The sequence below is a fragment of the Myotis yumanensis genome, unplaced genomic scaffold, assembly GCF_028538775.1.
Source record: "Myotis yumanensis isolate MYYU_CA2020_CCGP unplaced genomic scaffold, mMyoYum1.0.hap1 SCAF_1, whole genome shotgun sequence".
Taxonomy (NCBI): Eukaryota; Metazoa; Chordata; class Mammalia; order Chiroptera; family Vespertilionidae; genus Myotis; species Myotis yumanensis.
In genome coordinates this window covers 96,855,726-96,872,600 of record NW_027223752.1, presented here as the reverse complement: position 1 = coordinate 96,872,600, position 16,875 = coordinate 96,855,726, and the positions used below count along the sequence as shown (strand labels likewise).

The 16,875-nt window shown below is 36.6% G+C and overlaps 1 long non-coding RNA gene across 1 annotated transcript; it reads right to left on the bottom strand.

Annotated features, from left to right (window-relative positions):
* Window positions 1-2,259: 2,259 nt before the first annotated feature.
* Window positions 2,260-14,953, bottom strand: LOC139004341 (uncharacterized). The gene is made up of 3 exons (XR_011470353.1): window positions 14,794-14,953; window positions 3,425-3,488; window positions 2,260-2,319 (listed from the first exon to the last, which is right to left on the bottom strand). It is a non-coding gene; the product is annotated as an uncharacterized lncRNA (long non-coding RNA).
* Window positions 14,954-16,875: the final 1,922 nt, after the last annotated feature.

The window sequence follows — 16,875 nt, the reverse complement described above, 5'->3', positions numbered from 1 at the left end:
TTAACACAACATGTATGCCCAGAATAAGTTCTATGTAGGTATAGCCATTTGGGAATTAATTTTTATGATTATTTTGAAGACTTCAGAGTAACCACATTCTGGACTCAGTGTAAGAACTCTTCCATGAATAACAATTATGTTCAAAACAGCCACCCAAAGAGCTTTAATTCTGACATACCCACCAGACCACAGAAGCCACAGGACAGTACTGTGGTTTATCACATAAACAATTTGTCTCGTGCCAGAGCACACATGAGAGATGATGACTTCTGATGAGCTGGGCACCACAGGATGGATGAATTACTTACTAAACAAAAGATACCACAATTTTCATGTCTTTTGCTAAGAGACAAAATTAGGAACAAAACATTTCAGTAGAAATGAGAATTCAATGTTATTAAAGGTGCAACCCCTTGAGCCTTGAGATTAACTGAATCATGGGACCATAGAATATAGCGATGGAAAGTACTTATGTTGTCTAGTCCACTCACCTGCAAGATCACTTCCCTCAGAGCTTTCCCAAGCCATGTCCGGAATAGATTTAAATGTCAAGAATTGACAGACTCCCATTTTCCGTGTTTATCAATGTAATGGAGAAGCACTATATTCACAGGGCAAAACATTTTGCCAATGGAATATTTTCTCTGATATTTATATAAAATCCACGTACATTTACTGTATGCCTCTTTGAAGATTCATTTTCATTAGGTCTCAAACCTGTTTCAGATACCTGAATGCCTGCCCCTCTAACTAATTATTTAGCCAATCTATACACATTTACTTTCCTTAGTTACCACCTGAGATTGATCCAAATAAAGTGCCTCAGGTGGGAAAACACTTTTAACATGTGTAAGCATTTGGCTTTATATCCTTAATACTGAGAAGGAAAAATAAGATTAAACCTTAATATTTTCTTTTAATCACACCAGCATTATAAACAGGAGGCTTGGCCCATTTATGCAATGTCACCCAAATATTAAGAGTTACATCATGCAATTTCCTCACCTTTTAATCTTATTGATTGATTGATTGATTTTAGATAGAGAGAGAAGGGGGAGAAGGATGTGGAGGAGGAAAATGAGGAGAGAGAAACATTTGTTTGTTGTTCCACTTGTTTATGCATTTATTTGGTTGATTCTTGTATGTGCCCTGACCGGGGATTGAACCGGCAACTTGAAATATTGGGATGAGACTTTAACCAACTGAGCTACCCAGCCAGGGCAACCTCCTCACCTTTGAATATGACTATTGTAAGAAGTCAAAGGACCTCAGCTTCTTAAAATATGGTAAGTTCTTATCATAAGAACAGGACCTAGAAACCTAGGGGTTGGATCATTTAGAAAAATTTCTCTTTCTCATACTGGAGAGAGTTTAGAGTATTTGTTAATTCGTGGCTCACAGATTTACATGTGGCTTATCAGAAATCTGTTGGAGTACAGTATAGTAAAGAGACCAAGGAAGTTCATTATAAAACTTCTGAAGAAAAGCTAAACTTTTACATTTCAGTCTCAGAGGTGCAGAAGCTGAGGCTTCAAAGCTGCATTATAATTTGGAGTCTGAGACTCAAAACTAGACTCTGGGCTCCCAAGGATTCACCCTTTTCGGTATGGTGACCACTGGGCCATGCTATGGCAAGAAATAACACTCCAGACCACACCCACATCTTAAGTTACAACATCTTGACTGAGTCAGGCAATTAGAGGAAATGCTTAACAATCTGACAGATACTTTAATTTGGAAGTATAATCATAGTAGGAACAGACTATGAGTTAAGTAGGGAGAGCAAATGAGAAATGATTTCCACTGCATTCCACTCACCTATCTCATCTCAGAAAATATAATAGGTGAAACGGAAAAGGGAAATTGTAATCAAAACAAAAGTTTGTAAGGCCTCTGATGACTCAAAGAGTAACATTAAGAAGTTGTGTAATAATATTATACTCCATATAAATGCAATGAAAACAAAATGGCAAAGATATCAGCTCCTAACAAGTTGGTGGTTGGGTTCTGAGATGGGCAAGTTCTACCAATTCTTGTTTCATATGGTATAGTAAGTGAAAGTGTTGGGTTTTGTTTAAATCCTTGAATGAGTAGCACTTTGACAATATTCAAAGGGCCTTCTTAAATAAAATAAGGGCTGCATTTTTGGGGACATATTTTAATATAGACTTGCAATTGTTACCAGATGATACTGTCTGTGGAATAATCTGTGATTTTAATAATTAGCATAAATTACCTTTAAGAGAGTAAAACACAGCCCTTTTTATTTTAGCCTTGTCTTACACAACAGAAAGGGTGATGTAGTAGCCAGTGTTCAACCTGAAAAATAAAAAAAGTAGAACATAGATCATTCTTGACTACAGTCAAGGCCCCTAAAAATATATTTATTGTTTTACTTGAGGGGTAATAACTAATGATTACCGTGCTGTGACTTTGTGTGTGTGTGTGTTTCTGTGTTTTCAACTCAGGGAATAAACTTGTTTTCAAGAGAGACAAGACACTAGAGATTGCCGGGGAAATGTAAGGGATGAAAAAATGAGAGGTAGGGAGGGAGGGCGAGAGAGGTACCATAGTGGAAAAAGCAGAAAGGATCGGTTCTTATATAGACTCACAGACCAAGAGATTGAGGGAATGAGAGATGGGACGGAGGCAATTAGTGGCTGGAGAGAGCTAGACAGTGTGCTTAGAGGAAGGGCCAGGCGTGAAAAGATTTGGTGTCGTCATAGCAACGCGCTCAGCCCTGCTCCCCCTGAAGCCCATTCAGCTCTGAGCTGCCGGAACACGTTTTTAATTAAAGCGTATAAAAGTTGTTTTGTAAGGACTTCTCCTCATCCGATAGATTTCAAAATGGTTAATCAGGCTTCATCTCCTTTTGATGCTCACAAGAGCATGGCTACGGCGTGCAGAGAAGCTGCTGCCGCCTCTGAGTAAGTTATCTCTCAATCACACCTAATACCAGGAATGAGGAGGCATCTAGTTATTTAGATACACACAGAAACAGAATTCAAGTGGGAGTGGGGGTCCATTTTACGACGAAGTGGAAATGTTAATGTTAACTTTCTTTGCTCCAGAAACTGTGGAACTCATCCTCCTGGATGGCTGTTGTCTCTGGTTGATGTTCTATTTAGTCTTTAAAAATAGCAAGATGTTTTTCCTTTAGGAGACACAGTCCAAAAGCCAAAATAAAAGTTACAAATTATTTGTATCAAATAATATTTAATCTAGCATGAGTATCCCAAGAAAAGGCTTGTTTGTACCATCCCATTAATTTTAGAGAATAAATGGGTTCTCACCACTAAATCCTCCATAAATCCACTACATACAGCAACAGTTGCATTTTTTTTCTCTTATAAAATGGAGGGTTTTATGGAAAATAGCATCTTTTGCTGATTCACTAGACAACTTCTCAACAGATGGCTCATACCTTCTCCAGGCTCTTTCATCTACTTTTCTCCCAAACCTGGCCGGTGATCTTGTTTCTAACTTCACTGCAAAAGAATAAAAAAGAAAAGACTTTACCTGCCACCCATTCCTCCATCTCCCCTCCATTCCAACTCCAGATTTCTCTGTCTGTCCCAATGCCTCCTCTGCTCCGTTCAGGAGGACACGACTCCCATCCCTTGCCAGGACAAACATGTCCACTGACGTTCTCGGCTCCAAACTTTTTAAAAAAAATATATTTTATTGATTTTTTACAGAGAGAAAGGGAGAGAGAGAGTTAGAAACATTGATGAGAGAGAAATATCAATCAGCTGCCTCCTGCACACCCCCTACTGGGGATGTGCCCACAATCAAGATACATGCCCTTGACCGGAATTGAACCTGCAACCCCTGAGTCCGCAGGCCGACGCTCTATCTACTGAGCCAAACTGGTTAGGGTTCGGCTCCAGACTTTTTATTCTCTGGGTTTCACTGCTCTACTAGCATCTTTACTGTTTGTTTTTCCAATGGCTTTGTCTCTTCAGCTTCAAACACATAATGGTAATCTCTATTTGAGGGAGAGAAAAAAACTCCTGACATTGGTTTCACAAAATCTTCCAGTTAACATCCCCTTGCTCTCCTTTTCACTACAAACTTTTTATTATTATTATTATTTTCAAGCTTTAATTTCTTTATTGATTAAGGTATTACACATGTGACCTTATCCCCCATAACCCCCCCCCCCCCCCCCCGCCCACTCATGCTCTCATTCCCCTGTTGTCTGTGTCCTTTGGTTGGGCTTATATGCTAGCATACAAGTCCTTTGGTTGATCTCTTCCCCTTACCCCCACCCTCCCCTACCTTCCCTCTGATGTTTGACAGTCTGATTGCTGCTTCTCTGTCTCTGGATCTGTCCCTGTTTATCAGTCTATGTTGTTCACTATATTCCACAAATGAGTGAGATCATGTGATATTTGTCTCTCTGACTGGCTTATTTCACTTAGCATAATGCTCTCCAGTTCCATCCATGCTGTTGCAAATGGCAAGAATTCCTTCTTTTTTTTTTACCACAGCATAGTATTCCATTGTGTAGATGTACCACAGTTTTTTAATCCACTCATCTGCTGATGGGCACTTAGGCTGTTTCCAAATCTTAGCTATGGTGAATTGTGCTGCTATTTGCAAACTTTTTAAATGAGTGGTTTCCATCCATAGTTTCCACTTCTCCACGGCCCAGTTTCCACTTCTCCACAGCCTTGCAATCTGACCTGTGGCCCCATAAACTTCTTTCTTAAAGATCATCAGTGATGCCTTGATTCAATGTTGTTTTTACTCCTTTTTTTCCCCTCTGAGTTTCAAACAACCTTAATAGTTTTGAATATTCTTAGCAATGTTGAACACTCTTCCACCAAAGACTCCTTGGCACCCGCCTATCATCATTTTCCATCTCCTGTTGACTGCTTCTCAATCTCTGTAACTGTTTGCTCTGCCTACTCCACCCTCCACGGTTGTTCTCCAAGGCTACATCCGTGGCCTGCGAGAGAAAAAACAGTCCCTCACACTTGTAAACTGGCTGGCCACTTCCAGCAAGGCTCTGGTGTCAAGGCTCTGGCACTCATAGTTAGACCTAAATGTTCTCTTGTCAAATGTAAACAATTTCACTGAACTCCAGCGATAGACAAGGCCACTCTATAACCACGGAGAAATGAGACAAAAAGAAGACCACTTTGTAATTTTGTCCAAGCACAAATAAAACCAAAGTCACTGCAAACCACAAAAATAGTAAAAATTTCCCCATCCTAGCTAACTAGTACTAATAACTTGTTTCTTTTACAAATTACAGCTTTAGCTTTGTTCTTGCCTTTCCTCCTAGATAAGATTTCTTAAGATGCCCAATCATAGAATTACCCTCATAGCATCCAATTCAAAGTCCCACTTTCTTGAACCCTCGCCGAAATCAGAAGCCCAACCCTGTAAGTACTTCCTAACACCCTCTAACTGAAATCCCACACGGTTCTCTAGAGTATGTTGTCTCCCTTATCTGCAACAAGCAGTTAACCTAACTTTGTTCTACTGTAGGTATGTCCCTGAAGGTCTGCATAGAGGACAATGGTAGGCCCTTTGTTCCTTGGTTTCATGCCTTGAGCTATCACATACCAAAGTAAAAGCATCCTTATCCTCTAACAAAAGCTCCCATCTTATTTCTATACTTGCATACAAGCTATTTTCATGAATATGCAATACATTTAAATTATAGCAAAACATGTCTCTAAATTACAAGGCATGCCTCCTGACATCCATATTTTTTCTCATTCTCTTTATTACTCAGGCTTGAAAAGTCATGTTCATCATTGACTTATCCCTTCTATTGTCCATACATCTTCACTTAATTAATATGCCCTATCAATACCCCCATTTCCCCAAGCTTTCCTTCCTTGACATGCCAAAGGTCCCAATTTTAGTCCATTCTGTCCACTATCTGTTGAAATAGCCTCCAGTATCTCTTTAACCAGTTCTTGTCTGTGCACCATTCTAGCCTAATATCCCTGAACAATAGCTTTGAGTAAACACAAATAAGTCTTAACTTCTTGAGGCTAGCGTTTTCACAGAGGTTAAATTAGGAATTATATATGAATTAATTGCATGATTTGGCCCCCCTAGAAGAGATAAATGCCATTGCTGCACACATGGAATGCTTTGGTCACCACAAGATTGTGTTTTATGAGTTGGAGACTGTTCATTGAGAAATACAGAGAAAGAGAGGTGCATTTAGAATATCCTGAGTTAGAGAAGAACTAGAGCATGCCTTGTGATGAATGGTTTATGCTGGGGATGTTTGGCCAAAGAATGAACAATTTCTGTTACATTGGAGGATACTGTAGTTATTTAAAGTATGTGTTAGAGAAATTAGATTATTTATTGAAGCAGAATGAGGGCCAGAAGGTAGAAATTAGAGAGGATTACAGATTACAACTCATTATAAAGACATTTGTAGCATGGTTATATATACCTCAGGAAATAGTAAGCTTATCAACATTGAACATTCAAGTAAACTAGATGACCACTCAGGTAAATATTTCTCTCTAGTTCATGCTTTATTTAAATATTTAATATTCATTTATCTTATCTTACACATTTGCCTTTTCTGCTGCTCTCATTCTTTCTTATAATACCACTAGAGGCCCAGTGTATGAAATGCATGGGGAAGGGGGTGTCCCTCAGTCTGGTCTACACCGTCTCCAATCTGGGACCCCTCGGGGGATGTCCACAGGGATCAGGTCTAAACTGGCAGTCAGTCTTCTCTCTCACAAGCCAGGACTGCTGGCTCCTAACCACTTGCCTGCCTGCCTGATCACCCCTAACCACCTCTGCCTGCTGGCCTGATCGCCCCCTAACTGCTTGCTCCCTTGCCAGCCTGATTGCCCCTAACCACCTCTGCCTCGGCCCCCGCCACCTTGGCTTTGTCCGGAAGGAAGGCAGGACGACCGGAAGATGTCCAGTTGACCCAGTCTAATTAGCATATTACCTTTTTATTAGTATAGGTAATTCCATCTATGTCACTTTCCATTAGTATAGATGATTCCATCTATGTCACTTTCCATTTAGAATTTCTTTTAGTGGATTTCTGTTTTGTGTTATTTTCTCTCTCTCTCTCTCTCTCTCTCTCTCTCTCTCGGCATTTAATTCTAGGTTGTTTATATTTTTTTTACTTTCAGCACTTTAAAGATGGTATTTCATTTTATTCTGATCTGTTTCTCTGAGAAGTTAACTGACAGTCTTATTGTTACTATTTTGAAATTTATGTATTTTTATTCTTTTTTCTCTTTTTAAAGTCTCTGATAATTCTAACATCTCTGGGTCTGGCTCTATTCATTATATTAACTTTCCACATGGATCTTTTTCCTTTCTTTTAAAAATTAAATGCCAGATATTGTGTATAACAGAATAGTAGAATTGATATTCAACTTTCAAATTTACTCTCTTATTCATATTTGAGGTCACGTTATGGTAGCATTTATTTTTCTGTAAATTTTGGGTGATTAGTCAATAAAGGTCACCTGGTTACATATTATAATTCTAGAAGAGTTGAATATTTTGGTACTATTTAATTTAGCATGTTTGTCTTACCTAAAGGACAGAAAACTACAGAGTAACATCTTTATGAAGAGCAAACCATTAACTTAGGATACAAATAAATGTATTGGATTTGTACTGGAGTTTACACTGTTTGGATTAGATAATTTCTTTAACAGAGGAAGGAGTCTCATAGAGAGGCAAGTTTCATAAATGCATATTTAATTAAAATTAACATAGTAGTTGAACAATATGTAGAAAATGAGTACAGGAATACATGAAGCTAGGTTAATAAAAAAAACAACTCCCTTGAAAATAGATTTTAAGCTGCATTCTCAATAGCTGGAGTGATAGTAAATTCTGCTGTTGGAAGTGAAGAGGTAGAATGTTCTGGAGGTGAAGAACATTTTAAACTAAAGATTGTTGGAAAGTAGCACGAAGTTGGAAAGGAAGTGTGTTAGTATTAAATAGTTTTATAATGTCTAGAGAAATATTTAAAAAGGAATATAACCTGAATTTATATTCAAACCTAACTTGTTTAGGATGGATTGAAAGAAGGAAATGACTAGAGTTGAGTGACCCCTTTAAGAAGGACATTGAAATATGGTTACCAGCTAAGTGAGGCAGTAATGGAGGTCAATGGAAGGATTTGGTTAATACTATAACTTGTGGAGTCTTTCAGTGGAACTGATGGAGCTGAAACAGGAAAAAGTTTAAAAGAATAAATACAATGAAGTCAAATACCATTTATTTACTTTTAAAATCTATTTTCAGACAATTAAGCTGAGACAGTGAGAAATATTCTTGCAGATAATAGTAGGAGGGAACTTCATGGCAAGGAGGCTAAAAGATTTGGCTGTTAGCTTTGTCTTAATGAATTTCAGGGACAAATCATCATTTGAGATTAATTTATTCATTAACATAATAAACACATTTGTTGAACAATTACCTATGTAAAACATAAAAGATACTTCTAGAGTTATATTAGATGATTTTTGATCTCTAAGAATTTATAATCTGATAGGAGTGATGAGACAAAACAGTTATTCAAATATGGGAAAAAAGTAGAAAACGGCAACTTCAGTTTCTGGCACATAGTAGGTACTCAATAAAGGTTTGTTGAATGAATGAATAAACTAATGAATGAAGGGCTCAGAGAGGCACATATAAATACTGAGTTTAGAAAAAAGTTGTATGTAGGAAGGTCAAGAAAAGTTTGTATGCAGAATATGACAACTGAGTAAGACCATGAATGTCAGATACATCTAGATATGAAATTGCAGGTGGAGGCAACAGTATCAGGAAATGGAAGCCAGGAAGTTCAGGGTGCATAGAGGGAAAAGTACAGTTGAGGCATGAAAGAGGAAGCTCAGGAAGACAAAGCTGATAAAGTAGGTTGGAACAAAAATCTGGATGGTCTTGCATGTTCTAAGGAGTTTGGAATTTATTCAGTAGGTAATATTTAGCATTAGAAAGATAAGGCATGGATAATAAAATATTTGAATCACTTGAGGATATATTGTTAGAAGTACAGAGAGAATTATGAATAAGATGAAAGTGAAAGGAAAGAGAAAGTTTCATTGTGGTGCACTTGGCAACTGAGACTGTGGAGCTCCAGAATAAGAAGGGGAAATAGAAGAATTCAGCATCAAAGATATTTATAATGCAAAGGTGTAGCTATAACCCTCCTTCAGGTGCTGAAGCTCTTGCTGGAAGGATTCATGTTATTGAGCTTGTACAAGTGGAATGCAGTTCATTCACTAGCACTTAGAAAAAATACATTACTATCATTAGACTTACTTATGCTATGCAATGTGATATGCCTTATTTTTTTCCGGAGGTAGCAAGTAAGAAGAGTTAGCAGACAAGTTCCTGGGAAAAGTAGTCTATATTGACTCTCTCCATTTCTACATTTTTCATTCACTTCTTAATTCCCTGCAATCTGGATTTTTTCCCCTCTCATTGCAGTAGAAACTGCTTTCATTGAAACCACCATGGACTCCTTAATTGCCAACCCCAATGGCAGTTAGCTCAAACTCCATCTCCTCTGGGAAGCCTTCCTTAATCTTAGAGAAAGGGCAAGATACCCTTTTACCTATTCTGCTAAAGCATTCTGAGCCCAATTCTGTTATAGTACCTATCATACTGTATTATAACGATCTATAATTATATCTTCCCTCTGGACTGCAGTTTTCATGAGAGCAGATGCTGTGTCTTATTCAACTTTATATCTCCAGCATCTGGTATGGTGTTGTCTAAATTATTGAGAAATAGAACAATAAACCCCCTCTATTATCTCTTTCAATTCTCTTATATAGATACACTTTTAGAAAAATACTGAAGACTTCCAAATATATCAGAATAGAAACATTTCCTTTGATAACACTACTTTCACCTTCACTTGTAGGGTAAATACTGTAAGTCATTAAATGATTAGTATATTAATAAAATGTAGCTATTTTACAACTGATTCTCTTGTCCCCTAGCCCTCACACAATGCCATAGATCATTATCTACACTTCTTGTGACTCTACTGTGTTGTGATTTCACTGGGCAAGGAGTATTTTGATTTAGCTAAAAATTTCTAAGTGTTTCTTATGCTCATATGTTCTAGTTAGTGCTGAAGATTCAAAGATAAGAATTAATATAAATAAATACCTTCCATAGAATTTATGTTATAATTTATTTTTAAAAATTTTACCTAACACAGTTTTGTCTAGTACTATAGCTCATTGTCTATGAAGATGTTCCTATAGAGGGAGATGTTATAGATGTTACAGAGGGAGAGAAAGATAGAAACATCAATGATGAGAGAGAATCATTGATCGGCAGCCTCCTGCAAGCCCCCTATTGGGCATCCAGCCTGCAACCCTTTGCCTGGAATCGAACCCAGGACCATTCAGTCCACAGGCTGACGCTCTAGCCACTGAGCCAAACTAGATAGGGCTATTGTCTTCATTTTTATAAACACACACACACACACACACACACACACACACACACATACCCCTACCCTCTTTTATCCAATTTTACAAATACTTTGAGAATTACCAGAATCCATATATGTGATAGTTTGGAATTACCTTTGCTCCTTTCTTTCAGTTTTTGCCCAATTGTTTCTTCCCATTATCTACAAAGTTCACACTTTTCATTCTTTTCTTTGACAAGTGTTCACAAGTAATAGAACTAAACTTCAATGACTTTCACATGAAGATTGGTTAGTGCAGAACCAAGTATAGGTGGGGCTGAGGAGGAGAGCAGTGATGCCCTGATTTGATATTACCTTTAAGAAATGTCCTAATATCCTAAATGTATTATGCACATATCCCAGATTTCTACAAAACATTTTTATCAAGCTAACTTAAACATTATAGCTTAAATGAAATATACTATGTGATAATGAAATACGTGACCAAAGGAATCTGTAAATGTATTGCTATGGTGTTTTGTTTTGTTTTGTTTTGCTAAGAAATGTTCAATTTAATAATGCTGAAGGTGTTATTGAGTAGAGGAGTTGAGGACATATCTATTTAAAATGATGTTCATACATATTTTTTAGAATAAATAAATATCTAAGCTTATATTAAAAGTTAGTTTGTGATTTTTTTCCTTAATGTAACAAAAGTCAATGAAGAAAAATCATCTAACAAATTACAAGTTTGTCAGTAGATGCTATTAAAGAAAATATAAGCACTCATATAAGCAGTGTTTTTTAAATGTCAATTTAAAAATTATTTTTGGAAATAGTTTCCTTGGTCTGTTATGATGGAGTAGCAGCAATGGGGGTTTTGGTTTTGGGTTTTTTTTAAAAAAGTCTGGTACATCTATAGATTCGGGTACATTAAAGACATAAAGATTGCAACAGACTGAAGGGGAAAAGGTCGAAAATTGGATTTTCAAACATACCTCGTCAACATTCCTAATGTAAAAGTTTCTTCTAATTATTTTTAATTCTAATAAACTATGCATACATGACAATGTTTGCTAGGAAGAGAATCTTAGAGACAATTTTTAAGAAATACAATTTTTAAGAAATACAATATTCTTTACAATGTGTCATTTGTTAAGGAATTAAGAATCAGACCTCTAGTTAATAAAGATAAAAGAAATTAACAAAATTAACAATAAGATATATGAGTACAACCTGACTGTACATTTATTTAATTTTAAAGATATCAGAATTCATATATTGCACAAAACCACGTATCCTTAAAAGCAAAGCTTAATTGTTTGCCACATTTTTAAAATATACTTCCCTTCTACAATAAATTTTTAACTCTGGAAAGCAAGGTTTGGAAGGAGAAGAGTTAAACAACATGAAGCAACAGTAACCCCATTTAGATAAGGGGATAGATGGGTGGAGCAAGGGAACAATACACTAAAGTGCTTTTCTTTCACAGATCTTGGTTCAAATTAAGGTTAAATTCCACAGGAGGATGTGTTTTCCCCATATGGAGTCTTAAAGGACATGCCTTTGTCTCCAACTTCCCAGAGCAGATATATGTTAACACAAACAAAGCATTTCATAATAAATTTCACTTTTATAGAGTGACTAATGCCCTGTGGAGATAAGGTAGACTCCCAGTCACCTGTGTTTAATCCAGGCTGAGGAAATTATGCCAGGGGCGCACTGACAAAGCTTTATTCCTTTGGCGAAGATGGCAGTAACTTGGTAGGGGCAAGAAAGGGTCTTGGTTTTAAAGTCTCACTGGAATGACTCTCCCTTCCTCACTGTGAACACAGTTTAGCATTTATGTACTTTGGAAGGACAAAGAGGTGAGGTAAGCCTGCCAAAATTTGAACCTGTGTTTCTGGGAACCTGTTAGTAGGTCAACTGTTACAAATGTGTGAGAAGCTGCAAAGGAACGGTAGGTGCCTGAAATTTGGGAGTTGGGCTACAAATAGCCTTAGGAAAGCCTGCATGCTGCTTTTTCTTCTTCTAGTCCTCAAGTGAGGGGGCATGATATTTAAGATGCCGCAGAGGAACACTATTATTCAATCAAATCCGGCTTTGGGGGAAGGGAGGGATGGGAGGTGGAACAGCATAGAAAGAGATATCCTTTCCCCTAGAAATATTTACTTTACAGTTAGAAAAACTATCTTTAAAATTTTACTTAGAATCAGTTAATAATTTATTCATCTATCTCTTCCTTCTCAGAAAATAATTATTTATATAAATAGTGCGTTCTTCCCTTTTTTCTTTCTTTTATCTTTATTGACTAGAGGCCAAATTCTTAATTTTTTATTCTTGTGAAATGTCCCTGAATTGGTGGCCAGGTAATAAGCTCATTGAACATATACATTCCTTTCCCATATGCAAACCTATGGGCTCCACCCGAAGATGCAAGTTAGTCCTGCGGCAGGTGAGGGAGTTCCTTTTGGAAGAGAGGGAAATAAAAACCTGTTTGTATACATCGTATCAGACGTATCCAACCACGCAGAATATATAGTTTAATTTATTTTTTATATTTATGGATTAATTCTTATGAAAGGAAGTAGAAAGTATATTTAAAATTTAAATAAAACAGAATAGCATTCACCCCTCCTCCTCCACTGACTAAAAAAGGACACACTGACATAGAAGAAACTTGATTTTAAGTTTATGAGACTTTCCTAAACATTTCTTCGGCTTATCAATCTGCAGGTCACTAATATTGATTCTAGATAAAACATCATTATCTATTCCAAGATACTTATTTCTTTATAGACCTAATTTCCTTCCTGTGATCTGAAATAAATTAAAACACACACACACACACACACACACACACACACACCCATCCATCTTTTCATGTCAGTCAGTGACTAACAGAATAAAATTTTCAGGCCTTAAACTGCTGGACAAGAGTAATGAGATTTTTCTTCTCAGGCTATATAATAACAAATTCAAAATTCAGAAATCAATGAACTATTCAGAGAGGAACACCACAAGGGGGCAGGTGAATCCAGGCTAGGTCCTAGGTGAGAGGGTCTCAGCACTGGAAATTCTGGCCAAAAAAGGGAAAAGATGAAATGAAAATTAGAAACAACTCTAAAGATGATGTTTCTTCATGAACAGAAGCATTAGATCTGGCTCATCCAAGTGAAATTTTAGTTAGATTATATCCAAAGACATTCACTGCAATATACCAAGAAAATAAATGAAAGACATCAAACCAATGTAGTTACACATTGCAAGTGCTAACTACATTTACAAAGGCCAATAGTATGGTTTTGTGAAGAAGAGAAAGACTGTTGCTGAGAAGGAATTCAAAATTTACTACAGAGGAACTAGGGTATTCTTTGAAAATAAATTATAAGTAAATAATTAAGAAGATATTTGTGGTCTTAATAACCAACAATTTCACAGCAGAAGTGTAAAGTTTGAATAACAGATCTATAGCAGTTTTTTTTCCCCACACACAAAAATTGAGAAATTAATTTTAGGCATTTCAGGAAAGACAAAAGCTACTGCTTGAAAAGGTTATTTAAAGGGTCTGCTTTGTTTTTCATTAGAAATTAAACTTAACCTACCCATTTAGAGGCAAAAATTGATATTAAAAATTACTCCTCCTAAACAAATATTTTAAAATTGATACCAGACATCTCACGGGAGACTGTCAATGACAATACCTTCAAGGCCAACCGATGCCTACTTTTTATGCCAAGTAGCCAGGATTAATTTTATTTGGTAAAGCTGGAAATTAGCCCCAGCCTCCCTTTTATATCTCACTAAGAAAACACATTTAATTACTTGATGTGGTAGGTAGTATGTTATTTTATCTTTTACAGATTAAAAAAATGAAATATGTAGCCTATGATAGCATAATACGATGGTATTATATAGCATTATATACAGTAAAAAATAATATAGTATAATAAAATAGTGTTCTCTAATATAGTATACTGAAATATACAAGTTTTGTTTCTTACTGGTAGTGTTTATTTAGTTTCTAATAACAATTAGAATCTTTAAAATGAACTTTTAAGCAGCTACTATTATTTATGATTAATAAGATTATACACTTTAGAGCAACTTAGGTTTTAGAACTTGGGGTGCCCAGTTGAGTATCTTTCTGTTATACATGACTTATTTTGGTTTCATGATACCCTAGGACTTAACACTAGCTGAACTAGGAAGCCCCTTTTAAAAGCAAACCTCTGGATTCAAATATAAATGTCCAAAATGTCTACTCACCATAGCAATCTATTTTTCTCAAAATCATTCATTCTTTTTGTGTGTGTGTATATATACAAATGTATACACACATACATACTATACACTCATGCACACATATATACATACACACACATACATACTTGATGCAATCCATCGGTGGGGCTACTTTAGGTTATTCTTTTTCTTCTTTCAGTCTGTGAATGAACTTTCTCTTCCTTGTCTTCCTTTATCCCACGGAACAGTAGGGTCCTCACAGGCTTTCTCACCTAAAGGACATGGAGGCAGCTTCTGCAATGCTTGAAATGATAATGCTTTGATTTTCAATGTGAAAAGTTGGATGGCTTTTAAAAGTCCAGGGCTATTTGCACATAGTAGACATTCAATAAATATTTGTTGATTTGATTTATTCTAGAATAAAGAACTGGGTAACAACTCTTTTTTTTCTTCACTGATGTGCTATGGTTGAGCCCATGTGTAAATGCATTTATGGGTAAATATTATTGGTCATGGTCATTGAAAATATATGAGAAGGAAAAAAATCTGAATCTGCAGGCTGTTTGTTAGGAATAGCAGTGATTGGGAGTATTTTTTTTTTTAAATTCTTACCCCAGGATATGTTTTTATTGATTTTAGAGAAAGAGGAAAGGTGGGGGAGAGAGAGAGATAAACATCGATTGGTTGCCTCCCGCATGCTCCCCGACCAGGGATTGAAACAGCCACGTAGATATGTACCCTGACCAGGAATCCAACCCACATCTTTTTGGTGTATGAGAGGACACTCCAACTGACAGAGCCACTGGCCAGGGCGAGGAGTATGTTAATGAAATATTCTAAGTAGTGATAAAATAGTAGATGACAACCACCATCAAAATAGGGCCTAACCGAAGAGGCTGCTGATAAGTTATTTGGAAACCAAGTGGCTACTCGATAGTTTTGAATCAATCACATGTTGAGGGCTTAAATTTTTGACTCCATATACTAAGGCAAAGGGCTTTATGATTAAAAAAAAATAGGGATAATATTTTGGCTATAAAATTTTTTTAAAAATATATTTTATTGATTTTTTCACAGAGAGGAAGGGAGAGGGATAGAGAGTTAGAAACATCGATGAGAGAGAAACATTGATCAGCTGCCTCCTGCACACCCCCTACTGGGATGTGCCCGCAACCCAGGTACATGCCCTTGACCGGAATCGAACCCGGGACCCTTGAGTCCGCAGGCCGATGCTCTATCCACTGTTGGCTATAAAATTTAATGAGCCTATTTAAGCCCCAAAACATTTCTTTTGGTACATTCTTCCTTGTAATACTCACAAAAGTGTTTATGTATGTTTTATTGACAGTTGAGAGGTCTTGTACATACAAAATAAGAATTTCTTCCAAATTTCAAGTAATGTGTAGCTTTTAAAGAGTTAAACTCTATACTCTTATCATTCAAAGGAACGTAATTGATTTATTTCCTTTTCTGGTCACTAACAGTAAAAACTGTTTTTGAGCTTACTACATGTTAAATTTTGGCTCAAGGCAAGTTTACAACAGCAAGGTTTATGATAAAACCTGTCAAAACATTAACCATGATGGCACAAATTTCAGCTCTTAAAAGAAACAGGGAAGCAGGAGCTGAGGAATGGATGCCCATTTGCACTTCCAGCTCCGAATATGCCTGCTTATGTCACATTATGAAAGTTGTTTAATTCCTTTGTTCTCATTTTACCCAAATATGAAAGTTCCATAAGGTGACTATTGTTTTAATTAACTGGTTTCAAAAGGATAAGGGATCCTTGGATTAAAGACCTCATTCTAAGTAAAACTCAGTAGCGAAGAGGACTTCAGATGTTCAAGACAAAAGCTAAGACTCTATAGCATTTTCATTTCTTGTCTGACACATTTGGAGGAAAAATAAATCTCAATTAGTATCTTCACTTTTTGCTCCTCTAAGACAGAGATGATGCATTGGGCCATGTGCAGCATTTGAGCACTATTCATTAAGATGACTTTAATTTAAACAATGTTGGTAGTTTTGGTTTACTGTTGCTCGGTGAGTAAAGAAACTGTATTTCCTAGAAAATTACGAATACTGTTATTGAAAGCGAGTCAGTCTGCTGGCAAACAAGTGTAACAAGATAGTGAAGAGGTGCGTGCTAGAAAGAGTTTCAGAGAAGGCCACACTACCCTGAAAAACGTAATTTGATTAGACGCAGCCAAGATAGATTAATGAGAAGA